Below are 25852 nucleotides of genomic sequence, written 5' to 3'. Positions count from 1 at the left end.
GTAAAGTAAGTTGTTGGGATCTGAATTGGTATTGCATTGAATCTGTAAATCAGTTTAGGTAAAATTACCATCTTAACTGTATTTAGTCTTCCAATCCATGAACATGGTATGTTCTTCCATTTTTTCAGGTCTTGTTCAATTTCTTTTAGCAATTTCTTATAGTTTTGTATGCAAAGGTCTTTTGTGTCCTTGGTTAAGTTTATTCCTAAATACTTGATTCTTTTGGTTGCTATTGTAAATGAGATTTTTTTTCTTGATTTCCTCCTCTTGTTGCACATTACTTGTGTTTAGGAACACTACAGATTTTTGCGTGTTGATCTTGTAGCCTGCTACTTTGCTGTATTCATTGACTAGTTCTAGTAGCTTTGCTGTAGATTTTCTGGATTTCCTACATATAGAATCATGTCATCTGCAAATAGTGAAAGTTTTACTTCTTCCTCTCCAATTTGGATGCTTTTTATTTCTTTTTCTTGCCTAATTGCTCTAGCTAGAACTTCCAGCACAATCTTGAATAACAATGGTGATAGTGGGCATCCCTGTCTTGTTTCTGATCTTAGAGGAAAAGCATTCAGTCCCTCCCCATTGAGTGTGATGTTAGCTGTGGGTTTTTCATATATTCCCTTTATCATATTGAAAAAGTTCCCTTCTATTCCTATCCTTTGAAGTGTTTTCATCCGGAAAGGATGCTGAATTTTGTCAAATGCCTTTTCTGCATCAATCAAGATGATCATGTGGTTGTTCTGCTTTGATTTATTGATGTGGTGTATTACATTAATTGATTTTCTTGTGTTGAACCAGCCTTGCATACCTGGAATAAATCCCACCTGGTCGTGGTGTATAATTCTTTTAATGTGCTGCTGGATTTGATTTGCGAGTATTTTTTGAGGATTTTTGCATATATATTCATTAAATAGATTGGCCTATAATTTTCTTTTTTTGTAGTATCTTTGTCTGGTTTTGGTATTAGGGTGATTTTGGCTTCATAGAAAAAGTTAGGTAGCTTTCCCTACTCTTCAATTTTTTGAAGAGTTTGAGTAGGATTGGTACTAATTCTTTCTTGAATGCTTGATAGAATTCACATGTGAAACCATCTGGTCCTGGGCTTTTCCTTTTTGGGAGCTTTTTGATGACTGACTCAATCTCTTTACTTGTGATTGGTTTGTTGAGGTCATCTATTTCTTCTTGAGTTAATGTTGGTTGTTTATGCTTTTCTAGGAAGTTGTCCATTTCATCTAAGTTGTCTAGTTTATTAGCATATAGTTGCTCATAGTATCTTCTCATTTTCTCCTTAATTTCTGTAGGGTCAGTAGTTATATTTCCTTTCCCATTTCTGATTGCATTTATTTGCATCTGCTCTCTCTTTTTTTTGTTAGCCTAGCGAGTGGTCCATCAATTTTACTGATTTTCTCAAAGAACCAACTTCTGGTTTTGTTGATTCTCTCTATTGTTTTCCTGTTCTCAATTGCATTTATTTCTGCTCTGATCTTTGTTATTTCTTCCCTTCTGCTTGCTTTGGGGTTAGTTTGCTGTTCTTTCTCTAATTCTTCCAGGTGAGCAGTTAACTCTTCAATTTTTGTTCTCTCTTCTCTTTTAATATAGGTGTTTAGGGCAATAAATTTCCCTCTCAGCACTGCCTTTGCTGCATCCCATAAGTTTTGATAAGTTGTGTTTTCATTGTCATTTGCCTCGAGGTATTTACTAATTTCTCTTGTAATTTCTTCCTTTACCCACTGGTTTTCTAAGAGGGTGTTGCTTAGCCTCCATATGTTTGTGAATTTTATGACTTTCTGCCTTTTATTTATTTCCAACTTCATTCCACTGTGGTCTGAGAAAGTGTTTTGTATAATATCAATATTTTTAAATTTGTTGAGACTTGCTTTGTGACCCAACATGTGGTCTATCCTAGAGAATGTTCCATGAGCACTTGAGAAAAAAGTGTATCCTGCTGTTGTTGGATGCAGTGTTCTATAAATGTCTGTCAAGTCTAGTTCATTTATCATACAATTCAACATCTTTATTTCTTTAGTGATCCTCTGTTTAGATGTTCTATTCATTGATGAGAGTAGTGTATTGAAGTCTCCAACTATTATTGTAGAGGTATTTATTTCTCCTTTCAGTGATCGCAGTGTTTGCCTCATGAATTTTGGGGCATTCTGTCTTGGTGCATAAATATTTATGATTGTTATGTTTTGTTGATGAAATGACCCTTTTATTAATATATAGTGTCCTTCTTTGTCCCTTTTAATTGTTTCGCTTTTGAAGTCTAACTTGTCTCATATTAATATATCTAATCCTGCTTTTTTCTGGTTGTTGTTTGCATGAAATATCTTTTTCCAACCTTTCACTTTCAGTCTATTTTTATCCTTGTGTCTAAAGTGAGTTTCTTGTAGACAGCATATAGATGGGTCCAGTTTTTAATCCATTCTGCCAGTCTGTGTCTTTTTATTGGGGAGTTTAATCCATTTATGTTTAGTGTTATTACTCTAAGGGCAGTACTTTCTACTACCATTTTGTTTTTTGGAATTTATATTTCATATCTTTTTTTTCCTCTCCTTTTACCTTTCCTGATAATTTTCATTTCTGCAGTCTTCTCCAACTCTCTCTCTCCTGTCTTTTCCTATCAGCCTGTAGCACTCCCTTTAGTATTTCTTGTAGTGCCGGTCTCTTATTCACAAACTCCCTCAGTGTCTGTTTGTCTGAAAATGTTTTAATCTCTCCCTCATTATTGAAAGAAAGTTTTGCTGGACATAGAATTCTTGGTTGGCAGTTTTTCTCTTTCAGTATCTTAAATATATCATGCCACTGTCTTCTTGCCTCCATGGTTTCTGCAGAGAAATCTGTACATAGTCTTATTGACCTTCCCTTGTATGTGATGGATCGCTTTTCTCTTGCTGCTTTCAGAATCCTCTCTTTGTCTTTGACATTGGACAATCTGACCAGTAAGTGTCTTGGAGTAGGTCTAATGGGATCTATTCTATTTGGGGTATGTTGTACTTCTTGAATCTCTAATTTTCTGTCTTTTATAAGAGTTGGGAAATTTTCAGTGAATATGTCTTCTATTACTCTTTCTGCCCCTTTTCCCCTCTCTTCTCCTTCTGGGATACCCATAACATGTATATTTGTGTGTTTCATGTTGTCACTCAGCTCCCTAAGACCCTGCTCATATTTTTCCATTTTTTTCACCATCTGTTCTTTTGTGTGTATGAATTCAAATGACCTGTCTTCCAGTTCACTGATCCTTTCTTCTGCCTGTTCAAATCTACTGTTGTGTCCCTCCATTGTGTTTTTCATCTCCTCCATTGTGGTCTTCATTCCCATGAGTTCTGCCATTTGTTTTTTTAAGTTTATGAATTCTTCTTTGTGGTCATCCAATGTCTTCTTTATATCCTTCAGCTCTTTTGCTATATCTTTCTTCATTTCATCGAATTTATTTAGCATTAATTGCCTCCACTACTGTATCTTAGCTGAGCTATTAGTTTGTTCCTTTGGCTGGTCCATGTTTTCATGTTTCCTGGTATGGCTTGTTATCTTAAGTTGTCTGGGCATCTGATTTTCTTGATTAGTTTATTTAGGAGCTTGTTTTCTATCTTTTACCTACTGGTTTTCTTGTTGGTTGGCTTTGTTCTCTGGCCTCTGTTGTTCAGTTCAACTTATTCTAGACCTCTAACTTTGGTTCTATTTAATTGATCAGAATTTTTCCCCTCTTGTTTTTCTGTTTCTTGCTTTGCCTCTATGTAACCTTTTTGTGAATGTGTCTCCTCAGATATGGTCGACCCTAGTCATATTTTCCCAGTCTAGTGAGGCCCAGGTCTCATTGGGAGGGTATGGAGTTTTCTGGAGAATGAGACCCTCCTATGAGGCCTTTAGAATTGGTGCTTTTCCTCTCCTGTCCAGCAGGTGGTGCTTGCCAGCCTGCAGCAGCTCCCCCACCAGTGTAAGGAGGTGTGGAGACTTTAGTTCTCCTGGTGACTCTGATACTGTTGGGGGTGTGGCTGACTGAAGCTGGAATCTGAATTCCAGCCCCTGGGGTCTGAGTTCCGAAAAGGACTGCCAGTTGAGCTGGACCTCCCTCCACTCTCCCAATCCTCAGAACTCCAGTTATCTCTCAGGGGGACTACTCCCTTCTCCCCTATCCTCTTTGCCGCCTCTCCAGGTAGATTCCTTGGTCAGCCTGAGTTGCCAATTAAAGACGGTGCTGGAGGCCTTCAGTAGTGAATATGGAATTCAAAGACACTGTGGGTACTCTCTCTCCCCCAAGCCCAGCCTAGTCCCTCAACCTGGGCTTTCCGATAGAAAATAACCACATATATTACTTTTAGATTAAAAAAAATAGAAAAGAAAAACAAGAAAAAGAAAAAAGGAAAAAAAAAAGAGCCTCTTTTAAAAGTCTTTCCCCAGCCTGGAAGTTTTGTCAGTGTCAGAATAGAACATTTAAAGATATGCTTTGGTCTATTGTCTGATAATTACTCTCCAACAGCTTCAGTTCCACCCCTGCTGGAGGCTATTAAAATGCAAAAAGATAAGGGATCAGTGAGAAGCCAGAAGGGACAAAATGTAGGAAAAAAAATGGCTTTTTTGGAGTCTGGGAATGAGGGCCCACTTTTACTTGTCCCCACTTCTCAGAGCCCAGCCCTTCTTTAGCACCCCAGCTCCCAAAATTAGTTAATTAATTTGTTAATTAATTCTGCAGTTGAGGTTGGGTTAAGCCTCCCTTCTTGCCCTCAGCAGATTGCTGTTTTTTGGGTTTTTTTTTTCCCTTTCAGGGAGCCAGCAGCAAGACAGTCTGTGAGGTCTGGGTGGGGAGGGGTGCCAGACCCCTGGTCTGGGGAACTTACAATGTTCACTGCAATCTCAGCTTTTCCTCCAATTCCAAACTTGTGTCCAATGTGTGACTGGTTACTGGAGACCCTGAAAACACTGTTTCATCTAGTTCTTGGGTATTGTTGACAGAGTGATGCAGGAATGAGACACGGACACAAAGCTAAGTATCCAGGGAGCAGGGGGCCCACTTGCCTCTTGGGCTAAATGGACGATAATGTGGAGTTGCTCCAGCTATTTATTAGAGCAGATCATGTGCATATGCTAAAGATCCTCGGGCTCAGGAGAGCCCACCAGATATCTACATTCACATCAGGTCATTTACATCAGGTGTGTACATCTTGTTTACATCAGGAACGTCACAGTCACAAGTTACATCACGTGTTTACAGAAGCATCATCATCATAGTCACAAGACTTACATCAGGTGTATATTGTTATCATAGTTACAAGACACACATCTTTACAGGGCGGGCCTGCATGGCATTCTATGCAGGCCTGTGGCTCAGCATTCTAAGCCACCACCCCAGATATGCCTCAGGCAGCATGGAAGACTCAGTTTCCCACATATCCCCCTTTTTGTTTTAGCTGCTGGCCAGATCTCTGTCTGCCACTTGGGCTCTGATCTGAGCTGGGCATGGGAAACAAAGTAGCCATGGGGGCAGGAGATCTCCCTTAAAAGGGATGAGGGTTCAGACCCTTGCAAAGCTGGGGGAGTGAGGTTCTGTGCCCCACCTCTGTTGGCCCCCAAGTTTTCTCCTGATGGCCCCTCTGTGACTGTGCCCATCTTAGGTTGTTCCTTCCCTAAGGAATCTTACCCATCTCTGGCTAACCAGCCATATTCGGGGGCCATACAGGGTGAGGTAAGGGAGGGGCAACGCCCCCCAAGAGGGTTAGTTTTGTCTCCTTGACAGCCTATGCCCTGTGGCCTCCATGCCCAACAATGGTTTGGACCCAGGCAGCCAAAATAAGGAGGAGGGAAAACTGAACAAACTGTACTCAGCAATAGCAATAAGAGCCATCATTGCTGCCATCAGGTTAGAACCAGTCATAGACAGCTTGTCTCATTGGACTTGTTTTTCAGCATCCTAAAAATTTCTTTATCTGCCCCCAAGTTGGATGTCGGGCTTCCCTAGTTTGGGGTGTTGGCCCGATCACTGTTGTCTTCAGTGTCAGACCCTGGAACTGCATCACTGGTGGCTTGATGTCCCATAGGAATTTTCTTTTCTTTGCTGGGTTCAAGGTACGGCTTCAGTCATTGAGCAGGTATCCAAAGTGGTGCTCGTCCATCACCTGGGGAAACACAAGTATAACCTCTTCCCCATGTTAATAAAGTGACCCTGCAGGTTACACAGAATACCTGCGGTGTGAAGAATCTGCCAAGCAGCCATGAAAGCTGCAAATTTAGTGGATGCAAATTTTTCTTTATCTTGATTTGCTAAAGGGATGGAAAAGAAACAGTCTTTGATATCAATAACCACTAAAGCCCAGTTTTCAGGAATCATGCTAGGATTGGGGAGCCCAGGTTGTAAAGGTCCCATGGGCTGAATGACAGCATTGACACTCCATAGATTAGTTAACATTTTCCATCTCCCTTTAGCCTCAATTCTGTTCTAAGCTTTTTTGTCAATTATCAACAGCCTGTCACCAAGTCTCAAATTGATTAGCATCTTGGCCAGGAGGCACTTCCTCAGTAACCGTGACTGTGAAAGCAACAGGATAACTCATAGCCCCCAAACTTCCACACAGCTTCACCTCCACAAGACCCCACCGAGCACCCGACAAACAGGCTGGCCTGGTCAGTGGAGCACCGCCAGGCACAGTAAGAGGAGGTGGGGGAAGGCAGATGCCACTCCCCACAGCAAGGCTCAGAAAGAGGTCTGGGGCACCAACAAGAACAAAAAACCTGAGATTTCACTGGATCTTTTTTTACCCTTATCTTCATCAGAAAGAGGTTTGGGACCAGTATCGTCATCAGACTCATATTCTTCCTCATCATCCTCAGCCCCCAAAGCTTCAAGAACAGACTCAACCAAAGACCATGTAGACCAAATAGCAGCAGGTAAATCAATTCCTTGCATATGTTTTTGTTTCAATTCCTTACCTTCCTGCTCCCAGTCATGCAGTTCAAGGGAGCCAAGAGTAGGGAACAAGGAACAATACTTTTCAATAACCTGCAATAAGTCCAAAATCTGTGATTTCCCCACCTTAGTGCCACCGGCCCACAGCCGCTGCCGTAAGAGGGAAATATAGGAAACATATTTATTGTGTCCTTCAGCATTACCCATTACTCTGCTTATAATGCTAGGGGTCATTCTACAAGGAACGCATACAAACACGCGGCCGCTACCTCCACCCGAGTTCCTGCACCATTGTGCCTCCTTCGTTCAAGCGATTCTTCTGTCAGGAACCAGATCTGGTTCTTAAGTCCCTGTTTGGGTGCCACTTATTGCTGACAGGGTGATGCAGGAATGAGACACGGACACAAAGCTAAGTATCCAGGGAGCAGGGGACCCACTTGCCTCTTGGGCTAAGTGGACAATAATGCCGAGTTGCTCCAGCTATTTATTAGAGCAGATCACGTGCATATGTTAAAGATTCTTGGGCTCGGGAGAGCCCACCAGATACCTACGTTCACATCAGGTGTATTTACATCGGGTGTGTACATCTTGTTTACATCAGGAACGTCATAGTCACAAGTTACATCACGTGTTTACAGAAGCATCATCATCATAGTCACAAGACTTACATCAGGTGTATATTGTTATCATAGTTACAAGACACACATCTTTACAGGGCGGGCCTGCATGGCATTCTATGCAGGCCTGTGGCTCAGCATTCTAAGCCACCACCCCAGATATGCCTCAGGCAGCATGGAAGGCTCAGTTTCCCACACTTGGGCAATTCCCAGCTGCTCTAGGGGAGAGACGAAATTCTGCTCCCCACCACTCCACCATCTTGCCCCACCCTCCACCTACAGATTTATTTTTAACCAAACTCGAGAGATATCTTTCAGGTTAAAGTTCAGCTTTAAAGCACAGATATCTTCTTGCTCTCTTTGCAGTTGCTGTATTTTCCTCCCAAGCTCATTTCAAACTGCTGCCTCTCTCAGCATAAAACTAATATGAAAAAGTTTCCCTTAGTTAATTCCCATTTTAATTGATTCCTTTTAGAAGTTACTCCCTAGAAATTAAGATCTGCATATTCAGGTCAGAGTTATGCTCACTCTGACTGCACTGGCATATTTCTCTCACAGACCTCATCAGAACTGCTATGTCTCTCCAGAGCCTTTGGTGTAGTCTCCCTTTCTCATCATGGTCAGAGCCTGTTGTTCCTTTTGCAAAGGCAACGCATTCTAAACCAGCACATTTGACATGGTCAATTTGACCTTGCATCAGTGGACTGAATGATATAGAGATATATAGCAAATATTATTCCAACAATTACAATACAAAACCACAGAAGGTTGATTTGCTGTTGTTTATTTTAATCAGAATGGTTGCTTGCTTCTTTTAGCAACTCTGGTGGACAGAAAATATGCAAGAAAAACAAAAGTACATACATACAGATCATCAGAGTTAAAGACCGAAAACAACTTATATCCACATATAAGAACACATTTATTAGTTGAGGTTCTACATATACTGCTGTTGCTCCAGATAAGTAACTTGTAAAGAAAGAGTTTTTTCCTTTGGCAAAACCATTTGAGACCATGAGAAAATGAAACTCTTTGGATTTCTGACATCTAATGTAATATCAGATAGACTTCAGTTCAAATCCCTCCTGGGCCGCTTACTACCTGGGTAAGTTGCAGACTGTAGGTACTCAATAAATGTTAACTTCCTTTATTCCTCCTTCATAGTAGGAACTGATGGTCAGCCAAAATTTTAGTGTTCTAACAGCAAAAATCTTGACCTTTACAAACTGTCAAACCCAGTAGAGTTTTGAATGAAGCCCTCTGTGTTAGTACATAGATGTATGTACCCCAGAAAAACATGTTCTTAAACTTAGTCTAGGACGTGAACCTACCGTATGTAGAACCTTTTGATGAGGTTACTTTAGTTAAGATGTGGCCCACTTCATTCAGATGGGTCTTAATGCTATTAGTGGAGTCTTCCTAAACAGAATGAAATTCAGACACAGAGAGAGAAAACTATGGGAAGAAAGATCTGAAGGTCAACAGAACCCAGAAGAGAAGGGAAAGGCCAGGAGAGGCCATCTTGTACATTGTGGTGTGACAGAGGAATCAAGGATCAAGGATCAACACCAACCAGCCTCAGAATGAGAAGAAAACATCACCTTGATGATGCCTTGATTTGGACTTCCTTTTAGCCTCAAAACCATGAGCTAATAAATTCCCATTTTTTAAGCCAGGCCAAAACATGGTATTTGCTTGAGCATCCAGGAAAACTAAAATGCCTTCCTTAAAGGATTTGCTGATTTTTCTTCATGTTCAGATATCAGTGCTTGTGTTTCAGTTATAACAAGTAATTGCATCCTCAACATACTCTTCAAAAAGCTGGAGATGTGGTTTAGTAAGTGATTAACCAGTGCTTTCTTTTCAATATCAAGTTATCATATTGAGCCAATGGGTGTAATGATGCATGTATTTCTAGACTAAATAGACATAGAGAGAGGGTCCTAGCTATCTTTTTAGACAGTCATTCAAGTAAATTATCCTTCATGAATTAGAGTTGGCAAGAAAGTGTCAGGTGCAGTAAAGGATTCTGGATGAACATAGGTTACCAGGTCAGGATCAGAAACAGGAGAGGGTAAAGTAACGTGCTAAGTGAAGGCCAAAAATAGAAATTAGAGTCAACTTTCCAGGACAAGCCAGAAACAGGTGGAGTGAGAAGAATCTCACTGAAGAGCCATTTAGAGAACCCAGCACAGGATCTTATCTATTCCATCATTGGTACCCTTCAACAGGTTGGGTTCCAGTTCTGACTTATTTGGATTCTAACTGTGAACCTCTGTCTCTTCCAATTAGTTAAGTACGTCTGGAATTACCAGCTATGGACTTTGAATCAAGGAGGCAACAGAGTGGAACATGGTTATTTGCTTTAACTCTGGAAAAAACACCCCAAGAGCATTCAATTTTGCAAAATGGCACACAGGATCAGGCTTCTTGGTTGAGCCAGTTTGCTACCATGAGAACGTGCTGACATCAGGAATCATACTGTTTTCCAATTTTACATCCTCAAAGCATCCAGGTTTCAAAACTATCCTAATGATTATTAGTAAATGGTTGTTGAATTGCATTTCATTCCTAGCTGTTCTTTTTGTTTTGCACTCAGGCTGAGAAGTCGGGTAGGGTGGCACGAAGAAAACTCTAAAATATGTGTGGCCTTGGGATGAACTTTATGAAGGTACTTGTTCAAGGTTCTCAGAGTCAATATTGTGAACTTCCCTGATGAAGAATCACAATTGATAAATACAACCATCCTTGCTGTCATATGGGATGGACAATCCTTTGCAGCGGTGTTCCCCTGGCTTTAACATGCACCACAATCATGGGATTCTTTCAAATATATAGACTTTCTGATCCCACCTCTAGGGATTTTAATTCATTAGGTCTAGATCAGAGCTTCAGAATCCCTGTTTTCACCAAGCAACCCAGTTTGATGCAAATGGTTTATGGACCACACTTTGAAAAACAGTGAGTATGTGTATGTATAAAAGAGAGAGGGGGGATAAAGAAGAAGATTCCTCACTTCAAACAAACTCAGTCTTTCTTCTGAATGAGGATTCTCAACAAAACCACATAATTATTCTAAGCACTCAATTTGACTTGTGCACTGGCCTAGGGATGTCATACAGTATTAAACTAAGGGCATTTTGCACCAAAGGTGAAGGTCCCATTCACAAGCTTCAACATCCACACCAACTCTTGGTCTTCAGTTATCTTGTAGATTCTAAACCACTGAGAAGATATATTTGGTGTCAAAAAAAGACCAGCACATAATTTGTGCTGTTCTAGCATCAACATTTCACCTGAGGTAGCCTCCACCATGAACCTTAGGTTGAGTCTGTCTTGAATATTAAAGGTCAAAAGGAAATGCTGTTTTTCAATCAAAATCCTCTCTTATTTTCTTATCCCCACAACCAACACCTGCTTCTTCATTTGGACAGTTAATTGAATCTACTGTGTACCCAGTTAATTGAGTCTACTGTGTACCAGATATTCCTGATCATTCCAATTTGCTAATGCTGCCATTATGCAAAATACCAGAAATGGATTGGCTTTTATAAGAGGATTTATTCAGGTGCAGATTTAAAGCTCCAATGCCATAAAAGTGTCCAAACTAAGGCATCAACAAGAAGATACTTTCACTGAAGAAAGGCCAAAGGTGTTCAGAACACTTCTGTCATCTGGGAAGGCATGTGGCTGGTGTCTGCTGGTCCTTTGCTCCCAGGTTTTCTTTCAAAATGGCTTTCTCTAAAATGTTTCTGGGTTTTGTCTTCACTCCTCTCTCTCAGCTCCTGTGCATCCTTGTTTCTTTCTCCCAGGGTGTTTCCCTCTAAGTGTCTGGGGGTCTTTCTCCTGGGCAAACTCTGGGCTTTATCTCTTAACTTAGCATCTCCAAATACCCTTCTGTCCACAATTTCAAGCATCTCTCAGTGTCAGGGAGCATCTGAGTCTGTATTGGCTCTTAGTGTCTCTCTTAAGTACTCCAATGAACTAATAAAGACCCACCCTGAATGGGTGGAGCCACACCTCCATGGAAATAATTTAATCAGAGTTTCCACCCTAATCAACAGACTAATCAGTCTGCCCCCACAAGATTGCATTAAAGAATATATCTTTTCTGGGGTACATAATATATCCAAACCAGCACACTGATACAGAGCAATAATACTGCTTAACATTTATTCAGTACTAAATTCCAAGTGCTATACTATGCTCTTTGTATGCATTATCTTATTCTCACAACAATCATAGGAAGTAGGTACTAATATTATTCCCATTTTACAGATCATAAAGGTGAAGAATTTAACTAGGGTCACATAATAAGGAGCAGAACTGAGATTTGACCATTAGTCAAAGCATACCATGATCAATTCACCATCAATTATATCAGCACTGGTTATGGATTGGAGCAGAGGTTCTCAAAATGTGGCCCCACACCAGCAGTGTTAAAATCACCTGGTAACTTCTTAGAAATTATCATTCTTGGGCTCTACCTCAAATCTAATGAATCAAAATTTATGACTGTGAGGCAAAGAATTTGTTTTATCAAGGGCCTTTTTGGTGCTTCTGAATCATGCTAAAGTTTGAGAACTACTGAATTAGAGAACTGGCTGTAAAATTCTATGAATCCTAGAAACTGTTTCAAAGTCTTGAGTTGGTCAGTCAACCATGGTTACTCATTGTTATTGTCAGTACAACTCCCTCCATGGGAGAAATATAATTGCAAAGCCTATAGAGGTCCATTGGCCCTCATGGACCACACATTTCCTTATTTTAAAAGACACTTTTTATACAAGATAGTAAGAACTGACATGCTCCCACCCTTGCTAGCAAGTCAAACTGTCATCTAGGCATCCATTTTCTCATTCATTCATTCACTTATTTATTTATTTATTCATTCTACAAGTATTTAAGAACCTCCCATGTGTCATGAACTGGTGCTGCATACCAAGGATACATAACAGGTACATATTGACAACTACATCCAGGAAATCTTACAGTATATGATATTGAACTTTGAGATATGGTGGAAGCTTTGACCAATTTGAAGGCTATGACTAAGTACAAGTAATGGCCATATCAGTTCAAAGGTCTTGGGTAATAAAACCCTAGAAGGAGTGTTGCCATACAACGAGGTTCCACTACTTTTTGTTTCATTACTGGATCTAAACAAAATGTGCTTAGAGCATAAGATAAAACCACCCAGGGACTAAAATTAAATTCTGTGATCCCCAGCCAAGTGCCAGCCAGAGCCAATTGCCAGATGGCTTTTACAGCATCTCCCATGTGGCATAGATAGACAAATACTACTGTAATAGCTCATTTTACTTCATGAAAGTTTTGTCACTACAGGACTGACACCTGAAAATACCTTATCTTTTAAAACAGTCTAGTAATATCCCTGATAGTTTGGTGATATACAGATCTGCTTCAAGAATGTAAGCTCTGTGAAGCCAGGCTTTTTGGTGTTTATTTTGTGCCCTGATATATTTCAAGTACCCAAAACAATGTCTCGTGCATGATAGGTGCTCAACTGATATTTGCTGTGAACTTTCCTGACCTATTCTAGTTTCATAGAGCTATTCTTTTCATCAAGATGATTTGTCAAATTTGTCAAGTACACTCTACTTCAGTTTTATAGCTTTGCAAGGCTTTTTCATAAATATAAATTCCCACCTCCTCAAAGAAAACCCTTAGTTAAGACTATCTAACCAAGTTTTGTTTTAGGAATTATTGTCATCTCATTTATAATACACATACTCTTTGTACCTAGACAAATTCATAAGCCAAGTATTGGCTTTGGAAAAATAAGCCACTTAAAAGCAGGCAAGCCAGATATAGTTTCTGGACCCTAGAATGTCTTTCCAACTGGAGCAACTCTGATTTCCTGGCTATAAGCCAGGCAGGTTGAGAACACAGGGATTTCCTTCCTTGGCTGGCCTCTCAAAAGACTGGGATGACTTAAGAAAGGCTCTGGTGCTTGTTTCCTTTTTGGCAGCTGCTGCCATGGATACCCATGGCTAGAAAGCAATGGGCAGAATATCAGATGACTAGAGTCAGAGTGCCAAATCCAGGGCAGGAGCTCAAGTTGCTGAGGCAGGAGCAGCAGGGAGAAACAAGTGTTTGCCCTCACATATTGGCCAGAGAGGAGATCCCTGGCAGAACTGGTAGCTCTCAAGAAGGTCTTGTCACCTGCTTACTAGACCTCTGCTGAGTTGTTTAATCCTAAAGCTCCTGGCAGGGTCCTGCCAGAGCACAGTCCAAATATTAACAAGGTGGATTCCTCTGGGTAGTGGTTGGATTCTACTGGGTAGGTCTTTCTCAAGGATTACTCACCCTGTAGAGCTGAGAGCATGGCAAGTTCAGCTTCAGGCTCTGCATCTGAAGGCTGAGTAACTTCCAGTCTCTGAAACTGTGCAGGGTTATGCTTCTCAGCACATTTATTAACCAGGTATCTCCAAATATATGCGTTCATCCCCCCAACCCCACACCTCTTCATGAATAAAGGGAAAAGTGGGCATCTCTGGCTCTGCTTTCTCAATATGCAAAATAAAATATGGATAGTTTCACCTCTCTTTTAGGGAAGCTCCAAAATCTCTTCTCCATCTCTACTTTCTTAGCCAACCTACAGGATTGGCTGGCTGGGGTTTGTTCTGGGGGTACCAATTTTGATTCTCCAATTACCTTCACAATATCAGGTTACTCCCAGTATTCTTTTAAAATTATATACCATTTTTTGAATGAACAATCCATGTATTAATCACTCAGCTAAATAAATGTTTAGCTGAGAGTTTCAGCAGGTCAAGTATCTAAATAGCAAACTTTTGTTTCCCCATTGACTTTCACAAAACAAACAAACAAACAAAAAACTGGCAATGGTCCATTCAGGTATAATTGTCACATCAATAAATAAAGTAAAATTTGCATTGGATAGTGCAGCAAACATTTTCAAATGATGTAGAAAAAAATTGATTGTTTTATTGTAATAAGAATTGTCCAAAAAGAAAGACATGGAATGTGAATGCAAAGTAGTATTTTTCTTATTGTAACAATAGATTAAAGGGAATAAAGAGAAGACAATGGCAGTTTAGGAGAACAGAATACACTGGATTAAAGTGAATGAATTTCTATCACCCTTCCTCCATCCCTGACATACTTGCAACAGGAGAAAGCCAAATCTCTGGTTACTCAGACGCTGTTCCCTAGCATATTTTGGAAGCTGCTAGCTCTCTAAAATGAACAGATTGCTCTGAACTGAAGGAAGGAAAAGACACAAATACAGCTAAGGCATTTTCAAAATGCAAGAGGAAATGTGCAAACAAGCACCACCAACAGCCATGGATGGGGGTGGAGAGTGCAGAGGACACATTTGCTGAAATCTAAAGACTATACAGTCTGCCATCAGCATCAGATGGTACAAAGCAAACTGATTCCCCTTACTGTGATTGGATGAGGGTGGTGATGAGATGGAGTATTGACGGGTAAAGCTGACAAGCCAGTCAGCCAAAAGACTTCTTAACGGATGCTTTAGCAAATACATTTTGTCCCTCACTTGCTTCTCAGCCTTGCATGTCCAGAAACTAAATCTCGCACTTACTTGCAAATGGGTCAGACTCCGGAATACTGACTTGTGCCACTAAATTCACAAGAAACTGCTCTAGAAATCAGAACATGTTTGCACTCATATACATTTGGAGGATATTCCTTTACAGAGGCCAAAGTGTTTGTGTATGTGTGTGTGTGTGTGCTCTCCAAACCTCATTCTGATATTATGGGACCACAGAGTCAAATTCATCAGAAGAAGAATGCAAGATGCACATGAACATGCACATCACATGGACTCAGAGCACAGCACACAAAGAATATTATCCATAGTGAGACCTAACCAGCTATTAAGGAAAAGGCCTCCCTGGTGCCTGGAATGTATATGCTCTCCAGAATCTGCATCTGAGTCCCTCTCGCCTTGGCCACTCCAGGCTTCCATGCTGATCATCCTCTTTCTGTTGGCCTATTCTTTCCTTTGATTAATACTACTTGATTAAGCTAGAGTCAAGTCTTTTCTCCCAACTTCTAGCCTGGTCCACAATATTCTGACTCTATTTAAGTGCATATTGTATGAGTCAATATCTCAGCTATCTCAGGCTTCATTACTTTTGCCACCATGTGTGGGTTTTGACACAATTTGGAAATTCAGTGTTTCAAATTGTTATTTGTTGAACCTCTTAGTATTTTATATGTATATGTATGTATGTGTGTGTGTAGGAATAGTCACTACTCATTTTTATTATCCAAAAAGCACTGCTTAGAAAAGTGAATAGAGTTGGAATGGAGCTGAGAAGTCATTTCACTCAAATGCCATGTAAAGCTTGAGCTCCCTCTAAAACATCTTTGTGAAACAAATGCCCCCAAGGGAGATACGGAAAAGCTTTCAGGGAGTAGATGACAATTAAATTGGTTCCTCAAAACATTGGACTTTGATCTTGAAAACAAAGAGTAAAGATGATGGAGTAACAAAATCTTAAAGGTTCTAAGAAAGGATAGGGCATTTGGGGAGAATAAATGTTATAGGCTGACAGAGTATAAAATAATATAAGGGGAGGAATGGAGAATGAGCATGGAAAGCTAGATAGGAGTCACATAACAAAGACTTGAGTCACATAACAAAGGCCAAGGAGTTTGTACAATAGGGAGTTATTGAACATTTTGGAGCTAAAACCATAAAACTCTAAGAAGAAAACTTAGGGAAAAATCTTCAGGACCTTGTATTTGGCAATGAATTCTAAGATATGACACCAAAAGCATTATCAACAAAATAATCAACCCACATTCCATCAATAGATGAATGGATAGACAAAATGTAGTATATACATACAATGGAATATTATTCACATAAAAAGGAATGAAGGTCTGATACATGCTACAAAATGGATAAATTTTGAAAACATTATGCTGTGTGAAATAAGCCAGAAAAATATTGTTTAATTCCACTTACATGAAATACCTAGAATGAGCAAATTCATAGAGACAGAACATATATTAGAGATTACCAGAAACTGGGAGAAAGGGGGAATGGGGAGTTATTGCTTAGTGAGTAAAGAATATATGCTTTGAGTAACAAAAAGTATTTCATAATGGATGGTGGTGATGGTAGTACAACATTGTAAATGTAATTAATTCCACTGAATTGTACACTTCAAATTGGCAAAAATGGCAAAAATTCTTCCTTTTTAAATAATTTTTTGTAACAGAAGTTATTAGATTACATAAATATGCATAAAATATATAAAATACAGAGTTCCAGTATGTCACACTATTATTAAAACCTTGCATTAGTGTGGAACATTTCTTATAATTCATTAAACAATATGTTTATAATTGTACTGTTAACTATAGTCCATCATTTACAATAGGATTCACTGTGTTGTACAGTTCTATGTCTTTTCTTTTAATTTTTGTTCTAGTAACATATATATGACCAAAAATTTCCCCTTTTAAGCACTTTCACATATATAATCCAGTGCTGCTAATTACATTCACAATGCTATACTACCATCACCACCATCCATTACCAAAACTTTACAGAAACCCAAATAGAAATTCTGTATAATTTAAGCATTAACTCTCCATTCCCTACCTGCTACCCAACCCCTGATAACCTAGATGCTAGATTCTATAAGTTTCTTACTCTAATTATGTCATATCAGTGAGATCATACAATATTTCTACCTCTGTGTATGACTTAACTTCACTAAACATGATGCCTTCAAGGTTCATCCATGTTGTCACACATATCAGAATGTCATTCCTTTTTAATGCTGAGTAATATTCAATTGTATGTATATACAACATTTTCTTTATCCATTCATCAGTTGATGGACACTTGGGTTGCTTCCATCTTTTGGCAATTATGGATAAGGCCACTATGAACAATGGTGTACAAATATCTTTTCAAGTCCCTGCTTTCAACTCCTTTGGGTACATACCTAGCAGTGGGATTGCCAGGTCATATGGTGATATCACACTTAGCTTTCTGAGGAACTGTCTTCTACAGTGGCTGCACCATTTTACATTCCCACTAGCAGTGAATGAGTGTGCTTATTCCTCCATATCATCTCCAACTCTTATAATTTTCTGTGTTTTTTAAATAGTAGCCATTCTAGTGCATGTGAAATGGTAGCTCATTGTGTTTTTTTAATGCAATTTTATTGAGATATATTCACACACCATACTGGATAAAGGGAGTGTCGATCACAAGTTTCTCTTTTATAATCACATGGTCACATGATAAAAGCTGTATAGTTATACAATCATTATCAAAGATCAAGGCTTCTCGATGATGGTTCAACAATTTCAGGTATTTCCTTCTAGCTATTCTAATACTAGAAACTAAAAAGAAATATCTATATAATGAGTCAGTAGTCATAATCATTTGTTAAATCCTGATTTCTCAGTTACACTTCCTCCCTCTCATTTGATCCATTCTCTCAATTTTCAGGGATATTTGGGCAATGACCATTTTAACTGCTTACTTTTTGAAAGAGGTGTTGACCTGATAGGGTAGAGGAATGAAACTGCTTGATGTTCTTGGACAGACTGTTACCTCTGGGTTTCAGGGCTTATCTGGCATAAGAGCCATCTGGAGGCTTTAAGTTTCTGAAAAAATAATCTTACTAAGTAAAACTCTTATAGAGGCTTAGATAGAGCACAGGGTATTCTTTAGAGGTTTCAGGAATACTGTTGATTGGGTCTTGGCATACTGTGACAATTTGCAACATCTGGCTGAAGCCTGCATGAGGGTAACCTCCAGAATGACCTCTCAACTCTATTTGAAATCTCTTTGCCACTGAAACTTTATTTTGTTTCCTTTCTTTTCCTCCTTTTGGTCAAAAAGGCATTCTATGTTCAGTAAGGATTATTGTAAAGTTTCCTAAATTGTAAGATTTTACAGCAGTCACATCTATTCCTGAGTTTTAATTGTCATTTAAGAGATGTTTATTTCATATAAAATTTATATTCTCGTAGTGCACTATAGAATTTAACCTATCTGCTCAAGACAGTTATAAGATTTCTTTTTATATTCTACATATTAATCTCTTATCAGATATGTGGTTTTCAAATATTTTCTCCCAATGCATAGGTTGTCTTTTCACTTTCATAGTAAAGTTGTTTGATGTGCAAAAGTCTTCATTTTGATGAGGTACCATTTATCTATTTTTTTTATTTTGTTGCTTGTGCTTTGGTTGTAAAGTCTAAGAAACCATTGCCTAACACATGATCCTGGAGATGTTTCTCTATTGTTTCTTCTAGTAGTTTTATATTCCTATTTCCTATATGTCTGTCTTTCATACATATTGAGTTAACTTGTATATGGTGTGAGATAGGGGTCCTGTTTCATTCTATTGCATGTGGATATCCAGTTCTCTCAACACCATTTGTTGAAGAGATCATTCTTTACCAATGAGAGGGCTTGGCATCTTTGTCAAATATCAATTGGCCATAAATGTGAGGGTCTATTTCTGAACTTTCAGTTCAATTCAATCAATCAATATATCTATCCTTCTGCAGGTACAATGCTGTTAAGAAGACTGTGGCTTTGTAATAAATTTTAAAGTTAGAAAGTGTGAGTACTATAACTTTGTTCTTTTTCAAGATGGATTTGGCTATTTGGGGCCCCTTACCCTTCCAAATAAATCTGATGATTGGTTTTTCTACTTCTGCAAAGTAGGGAACTGGAATTTTGATTTAGATTGCATTGAATCTATAAATAATTTTGGGTAGAATTGACATCTTAACAATATTTAGTTTTCCAGTCATGAGCCAGGAATTCCCTTCCATTTATTTAGATCTTCTTTGATTTGTTTTAGGAAAGTTTGGCAGTTTTCCATGTATAAGTCCTTTATATCCTGATTAAATTTATTCCTAAATATTTGATTCTTTCAGTTGCTATTGTTATTGAAATTTTTTCTTGATTTCCTCCTCAGGTTGCTCATTACTAGTGTGTAAAAACACTGTTGATTTTTGCATGTTGACCTTATACCCCACCATTTTGGTGAATGCATTTATCAGCTCCTGTAGCTTTGTTGTAGATTTTTTGGAATGTTCTACTATATATAGGATCATGTCACCTGCAAATAGTGAAAGTTTTACTTCTTAATTTCCAATTTAAATGCTTTTAATTCGTTTTCTTGTCTAAGTTCTCTGGCTAGAACTACCAATACAATGTTGAATAAGAGTGGTGACAATAAGCATCTTTATCTTATTCCACATCTGAGACAGAAAACATTCAGTCTTTCATCATTGGGTATGATGTTAGCTATGAGTTTTTCATATATATCCTTTATTACATGAGGAAATTTACCTCTAGTCCTTGTTTTCTAAGTGCTTCTATCAAGAAAGTATATGATTTCATCAAATGCCTTTTCTGCATCAGTTGAGATGATCATGTGGTATTTTACCTTCATTTTGTTAATGCTGTGTATTACGCTAATTGATTTTCTTATGTTGAAGCCCCCTTACATACCTGGGATAAATCCCACTTGATCATGGTGTATAATATTTTAATATGCTGTTGGATTTTATTTGCTAGCATTTTGTTGAGGATTTTCATATCTATATTCATAAGAGACATTGGTCTATAATTTCCTTTTCTTGTAGTGTATATATCTGACTTTGGTATTAGAGTGATGTTGACCTCATAAAATGAGTTAATTTTTGTTCCTTTCTCTTCAATTTTTGGAAGAGTCTGAGTAAGATTGATATTAATTCTTGCAATGTTTGGTAGAATTCACCTGTGAAGCCATCTGATCCTGGGCTGTTTTTGGGGAGAGGATTTTGATGGCTGATTTAATCTCTTTACTTGTTTGTTTCCTCTTCTTCTTCTTCTTTTTTTTTTTTTTAGATATTCTATTTCATCTAGAGTCAATGTAGGCTATTTATGCATGTCTTAGAATTTGTTCATTTCATCCAGGTTGTCTAATTTGTTCATATACAGTTGCTCATAGTATCCTTTTATGATCCTTTATATTTCTGTGGGGTCAGTAGTAATGTCCCCTTTCATTTCTGATATTATTCGTTTCCACTTTCTATCTTTTTCTCTTTGTCAGTTGAGCTCAGGGTTTGTCAATTTTATTGATCTTTTCAAAGAACCAACTTTTAGTTTTAACTCTCTATTGTTTCTTTGTTCTCAATTTCATTTATTTCCACTCTAATCTTTGTTATATCTTTCCTTCTGCTATTTTCGGATTAGTTTCCTCTTCTTTATCTAGTAACTCCAGGCATGCAATTAGGTCTTTGATTTTAGCTCTTTCTTATTTTTAATTTAGATACTTAGGGTTATAATTTCCCTCTCTGCACTGCCTTTGCTGCATCCTGTAAGTTTTGATATATTTTGTTCTTGTTCATTCATCTCAAGATATTTAGTGATTTCTTTTGCAATTTCCTTTTGACGACTGATGGTATAAAAGTCTGTTGTTTAGGAGAGGTGGGGCAAGATGGCAGACTGGTGAGCTGTATGTTTTAGTTACTCCTCCAGGGAATTAGGTAGAAAGCCAGGAACTACGTGGACTGGACACCACAGAGCATTCTGTCTTTGGGCATACTTCATACAACACTCATGAAAATGTCGAACTGCTGAGATCTGTGAAATCTGTAAGTTTTTGCAGCCAGGGGACCCGCGCCCCTCCCTGCCAGGCTCAGTCCCATGGGAGGAGGGGCTGTCAGCTCCGGGAAGGAGAAGGGAGAACTGCAGTGGCAGCCCTTATCGGAAACTCATTCTACTGATCCAAACTCCAACCATAGATAGACTGAGACCAGACACCAGAGAATCTGAGAGCAGCCAGCCCAGCAGAGAGGAGACAGGCATAGAAAAAAAAAACAACACGAAAAACTCCAAAATGAAAGCAGAGGATTTTTGGAGTTCTGGTGAACACAGAAAGGGGAAGGGCGGAGCTCAGGCCTTGAGGCGCATATGCAAATCCTGAAGAAAAGCTGATCTCTCTGCCCTGTGGACCTTTCCTTAATGGCCCTGGTTGCTTTGTCTATTAGCATTTCAATAACCCATTAGATCTCTGAGGAGGGCCCTTTTATTTTTCTTTTTTTTTTTAATCCTTTTTTCTTTTTCTAAAACAATTACTCTAAGAAGCCCAATACAGGAAGCTTCAAAGACTTTCAATTTCGGCACATCAAGTCAAGAGCAGAACTAAGAGAGCTCTGAGACAAAAGGCAATAATCCGGTGGCTGAGAAAATTCACTAAACACCACAACTTCCCAAGAAAAGGGGGGTGTCCACTCACAGCCACCATCCTGGTGGACAGGAAACACTCCTGCCCATCGCCAGCCCCATAACCCAGAGCTGCCCCAGACAACCCAGTGTGACGGAAGTGCTTCAAATAACAGGCACACACCACAAAACTGGGCGTGGACATTAGCCTTCCCTGCAACCTCAGCTGATTGTCCCAGAGTTGGGAAGGTGGAGCAGTGTGAATTAACAAAGCCCCACTCAGCCATCATTTTAGCAGACTGGGAGCCTCCCTACACAGCCCAGCAGCCCAGAACTGCCCTGGGGGGACGGCACTCACCTGTGACATAGGACAGTCATCCCTCAACAGAGGACCTGGGGTGCACAGCCTGGAAGAGGGGCCCACTTGCAAGTCTCAGGAGCCATACGCCAATACCAAGGACTTGTGGGTCAGTGGCAGAGACAAACTGTGGCAGGACTGAACTGAAGGATTAGACTATTGCAGCAGCTTTAAAACTCTAGGATCACCAAGGAGATTTGATTGTTAGGGCCACCCCCCCTCCCCGACTGCCCAGAAACACGCCCCACATACAGAGCAGGCAACACCAACTACACACACAAGCTTGGTACACCAATTGGGCCCCACAAGATTCACTCCCCCACTCACCAGAAAGGCTAAGCAGGGGAGAACTGGCTTGTGGAGAACAGCTGGCTCATGGACGCCACCTGCTGGTTAGTTAGAGAAAGTGTAATCCACGAAGCTGTAGATCTGATAAATTAGAGATAAGGACTTCAATAGGTCTACAAACACTAAAAGAACCCTATCAAGTTCAGCAAATGCCACGAGGCCAAAAACAACAGAAAATTATAAAGCATATGAAAAAAACAGACGATATGGATAACCCAAGCCCAAGCACCCAAGTCAAAAGACCAGAAGAGACACAGCACCTAGAGCAGCTACTCAAAGAACTAAAGATGAACAATGAGACCATAGTACGGGAGATAAAGGAAATCAAGAAGACTCTAGAAGAGCATAAAGAAGACATTGCAAGACTAAATAAAAAAATGGATGATCTTATGGAAATTAAAGAAACTGTTGACCAAATTAAAAAGACTCTGGACACTCATAGTACAAGACTAGAGGAAGTTGAACAGCGAATCAGTGATCTGGAAGATGACAGAATGGAAAATGAAAGCATAAAAGAAAGAATGGGGAAAAAAATTGAAAAAATCGAAATGGACCTCAGGGATATGATAGATAATATGAAACATCCAAATATAAGACTCATTGGTGTCCCAGAAGGGGAAGAAAAGGGTAAAGGTCTAGGAAGAGTATTCAAAGAAATTGTTGGGGAAAACTTCCCAAATCTTCTAAACAACATAAATACACAAATCATAAATGCTCAGCAAACTTCAAATAGAATAAATCCAAATAAACCCACTCCGAGACATATACTGATCACACTGTCAAACACAGAAGAGAAGGAGCAAGTTCTGAAAGCAGCAAGAGAAAAGCAATTCACCACATACAAAGGAAACAGCATAAGACTAAGTAGTGACTACTCAGCAGCCACCATGGAGGCAAGAAGGCAGTGGCACGATATATTTAAAATTCTGAGTGAGAAAAATTTCCAGCCAAGAATACTTTATCCAGCAAAGCTCTCCTTCAAATTTGAGGGAGAGCTTAAAGTTTTCACAGACAAACAAATGCTGAGAGAATTTGCTAACAAGAGACCTGCCCTACTGGAGATACTAAAAGGAGCCCTACAGACAGAGAAACAAAGACAGGACAGAGAGACTTGGAGAAAGGTTCAGTACTAAAGAGATTCGGTATGGGTACAATAAAGGATATTAATAGAGAGAGGGAAAAATATGGCAAACATGAACCAAAGGATAAGATGGCCGATTCAAGAAATGCCTTCACGGTTATAATGATGAATGTAAATGGAATAAACTCCCCAATTAAAAGATATAGATTCGCAGAATGGATCAAAAAAAAATGAACCATCAATATGTTGCATACAAGAGACTCATCTTAGACACAGGGACACAAAGAAACTGAAAGTGAAAGGATGGAAAAAAATATTTCATGCAAGCTACAGCCAAAAGAAAGCAGGTGTAGCAATATTAATCTCAGAAAAAATAGACTTCGAATGCAGGGATGTTTTGAGAGACAAAGAAGGCCACTACATACTAATAAAAGGGGCAATTCAGCAAGAAGAAATAACAATCGTAAACGTCTATGCACCCAATCAAGGTGCCACAAAATACATGAGAGAAACACTGGCAAAACTAAAGGAAGCAATTGATGTTTCCACAATAATTGTGGGAGACTTCAACACATCACTCTCTCCTATAGATAGATCAACCAGACAGAAGACCAATAAGGAAATTGAAAACCTAAACAATCTGATAAATGAATTAGATTTAACGGACATATACAGGACATTACATCCTGGTGATTTGGGTATCAGCACATACTTTTCTAGTGCTCACGGAACTTTCTCCAGAATAGATCATATGCTGGGACATAAAACAAGCCTCAATAAATTTAAAAAGATTAAAAGTATTCAAAGCACATTCTCTGACCACAATGGAATACAATTAGAAGTCAATAACCATCAGAGACTTAGAAAATTCACAAACACCTGGAGGTTAAACAACACAATCCTAAACAATCAGTGGGTTAAAGAAGAAATAGCAAGAGAAATTGCTAAATATATAGAGATGAATGAAACTGAGAACACAACATACCAAAATCTATGGGATGCAGCAAAAGCAGTGCTAAGGGGGAAATTTATAGCACTAAACGTATATATTAAAAAGGAAGAAAGAGACAAAATCAAAGAACTAATGGATCAACTGAAGAAGCTAGAAAATGAACAGCAAACCAATCCTAAACCAAGTACAAGAAAAGAAATAACAAGGATTAAAGCAGAAATAAATGACATAGAGAACAAAAAAACAATAGAGAGGATAAATATCACCAAAAGTTGGTTCTTTGAGAAGATCAACAAGATTAACAAGCCCCTAGCTAGACTGACAAAATCAAAAAGACAGAAGACCCATATAAACAAAATAATGAATGAAAAAGTTGACATAACTGCAGATCCTGAAGAAATTAAAAAAATTATAAGAGGATATTATGAACAACTGTATGGCAACAAACTGGACAAGGCAGAAGAAATGGACAATTTCCTGGAAACATATGAACAACCTAGACTGACCAGAGAAGAAATAGAAGACCTCAACCAACCCATCACAAGCAAAGAGATCCAATCAGTCATCAAAAATCTTCCCACAAATAAATGCCCAGGGCCAGATGGCTTCACAGGGGAATTCTACCAAACTTTCCAGAAAGAACTGACACCAATCTTACTCAAACTCTTTCAAAACGTTGAAAAAAATGGAACACTACCTAACTCATTTTATGAAACTAACATCAATCTAATACCAAAACCAGGCAAAGATGCTACAAAAAAGGAAAACTACTGGCCAATCTCCCTAATGAATATAGATGCAAAAATCCTCAACAAAATACTTGCAAATCAAATCCAAAGACACATTAAAAAAATCATACACCATGACCAAGTGGGGTTCATTCCAGGCATGCAAGGATGGTTCAACATAAGAAAAACAATCAATGTATTACAACACATTAAAAACTCGAAAGGGAAAAATCAATTGATCATCTCAATAGATGCTGAAAATGCATTTGACAAAATCCAACATCCCTTTTTGATAAAAACACATCAAAAGGTAGGAATTGAAGGAAACCTCCTCAACATGATAAAGAGCATATATGAAAAACCCACAGCCAGCATAGTACTCAATGGTGAGAGACTGAAAGCCTTCCCTCTAAGATCAGGAACAAGACAAGGATGCCCGCTGTCACCACTGTTATTCAACATGGTGCTGGAAGTGCTAGCCAGGGCAATCCGGCAAGACAAAGAAATAAAAGGCATCCAAATTGGAAAAGAAGAAGTAAAACTGTCATTGTTTGCAGATGATATGATCTTATATCTAGAAAACCCTGAGAAATCGACGATACAGCTACTAGAGCTAATAAACAAATTTAGCAAAGTAGCGGGATACAAGATTAATGCA

This window comes from Choloepus didactylus (genome assembly GCF_015220235.1).
Source record: "Choloepus didactylus isolate mChoDid1 chromosome Y unlocalized genomic scaffold, mChoDid1.pri SUPER_Y_unloc2, whole genome shotgun sequence".
Classification (NCBI taxonomy): Eukaryota; Metazoa; Chordata; class Mammalia; order Pilosa; family Megalonychidae; genus Choloepus; species Choloepus didactylus.
This window is presented reverse-complemented; position numbering follows the sequence as displayed.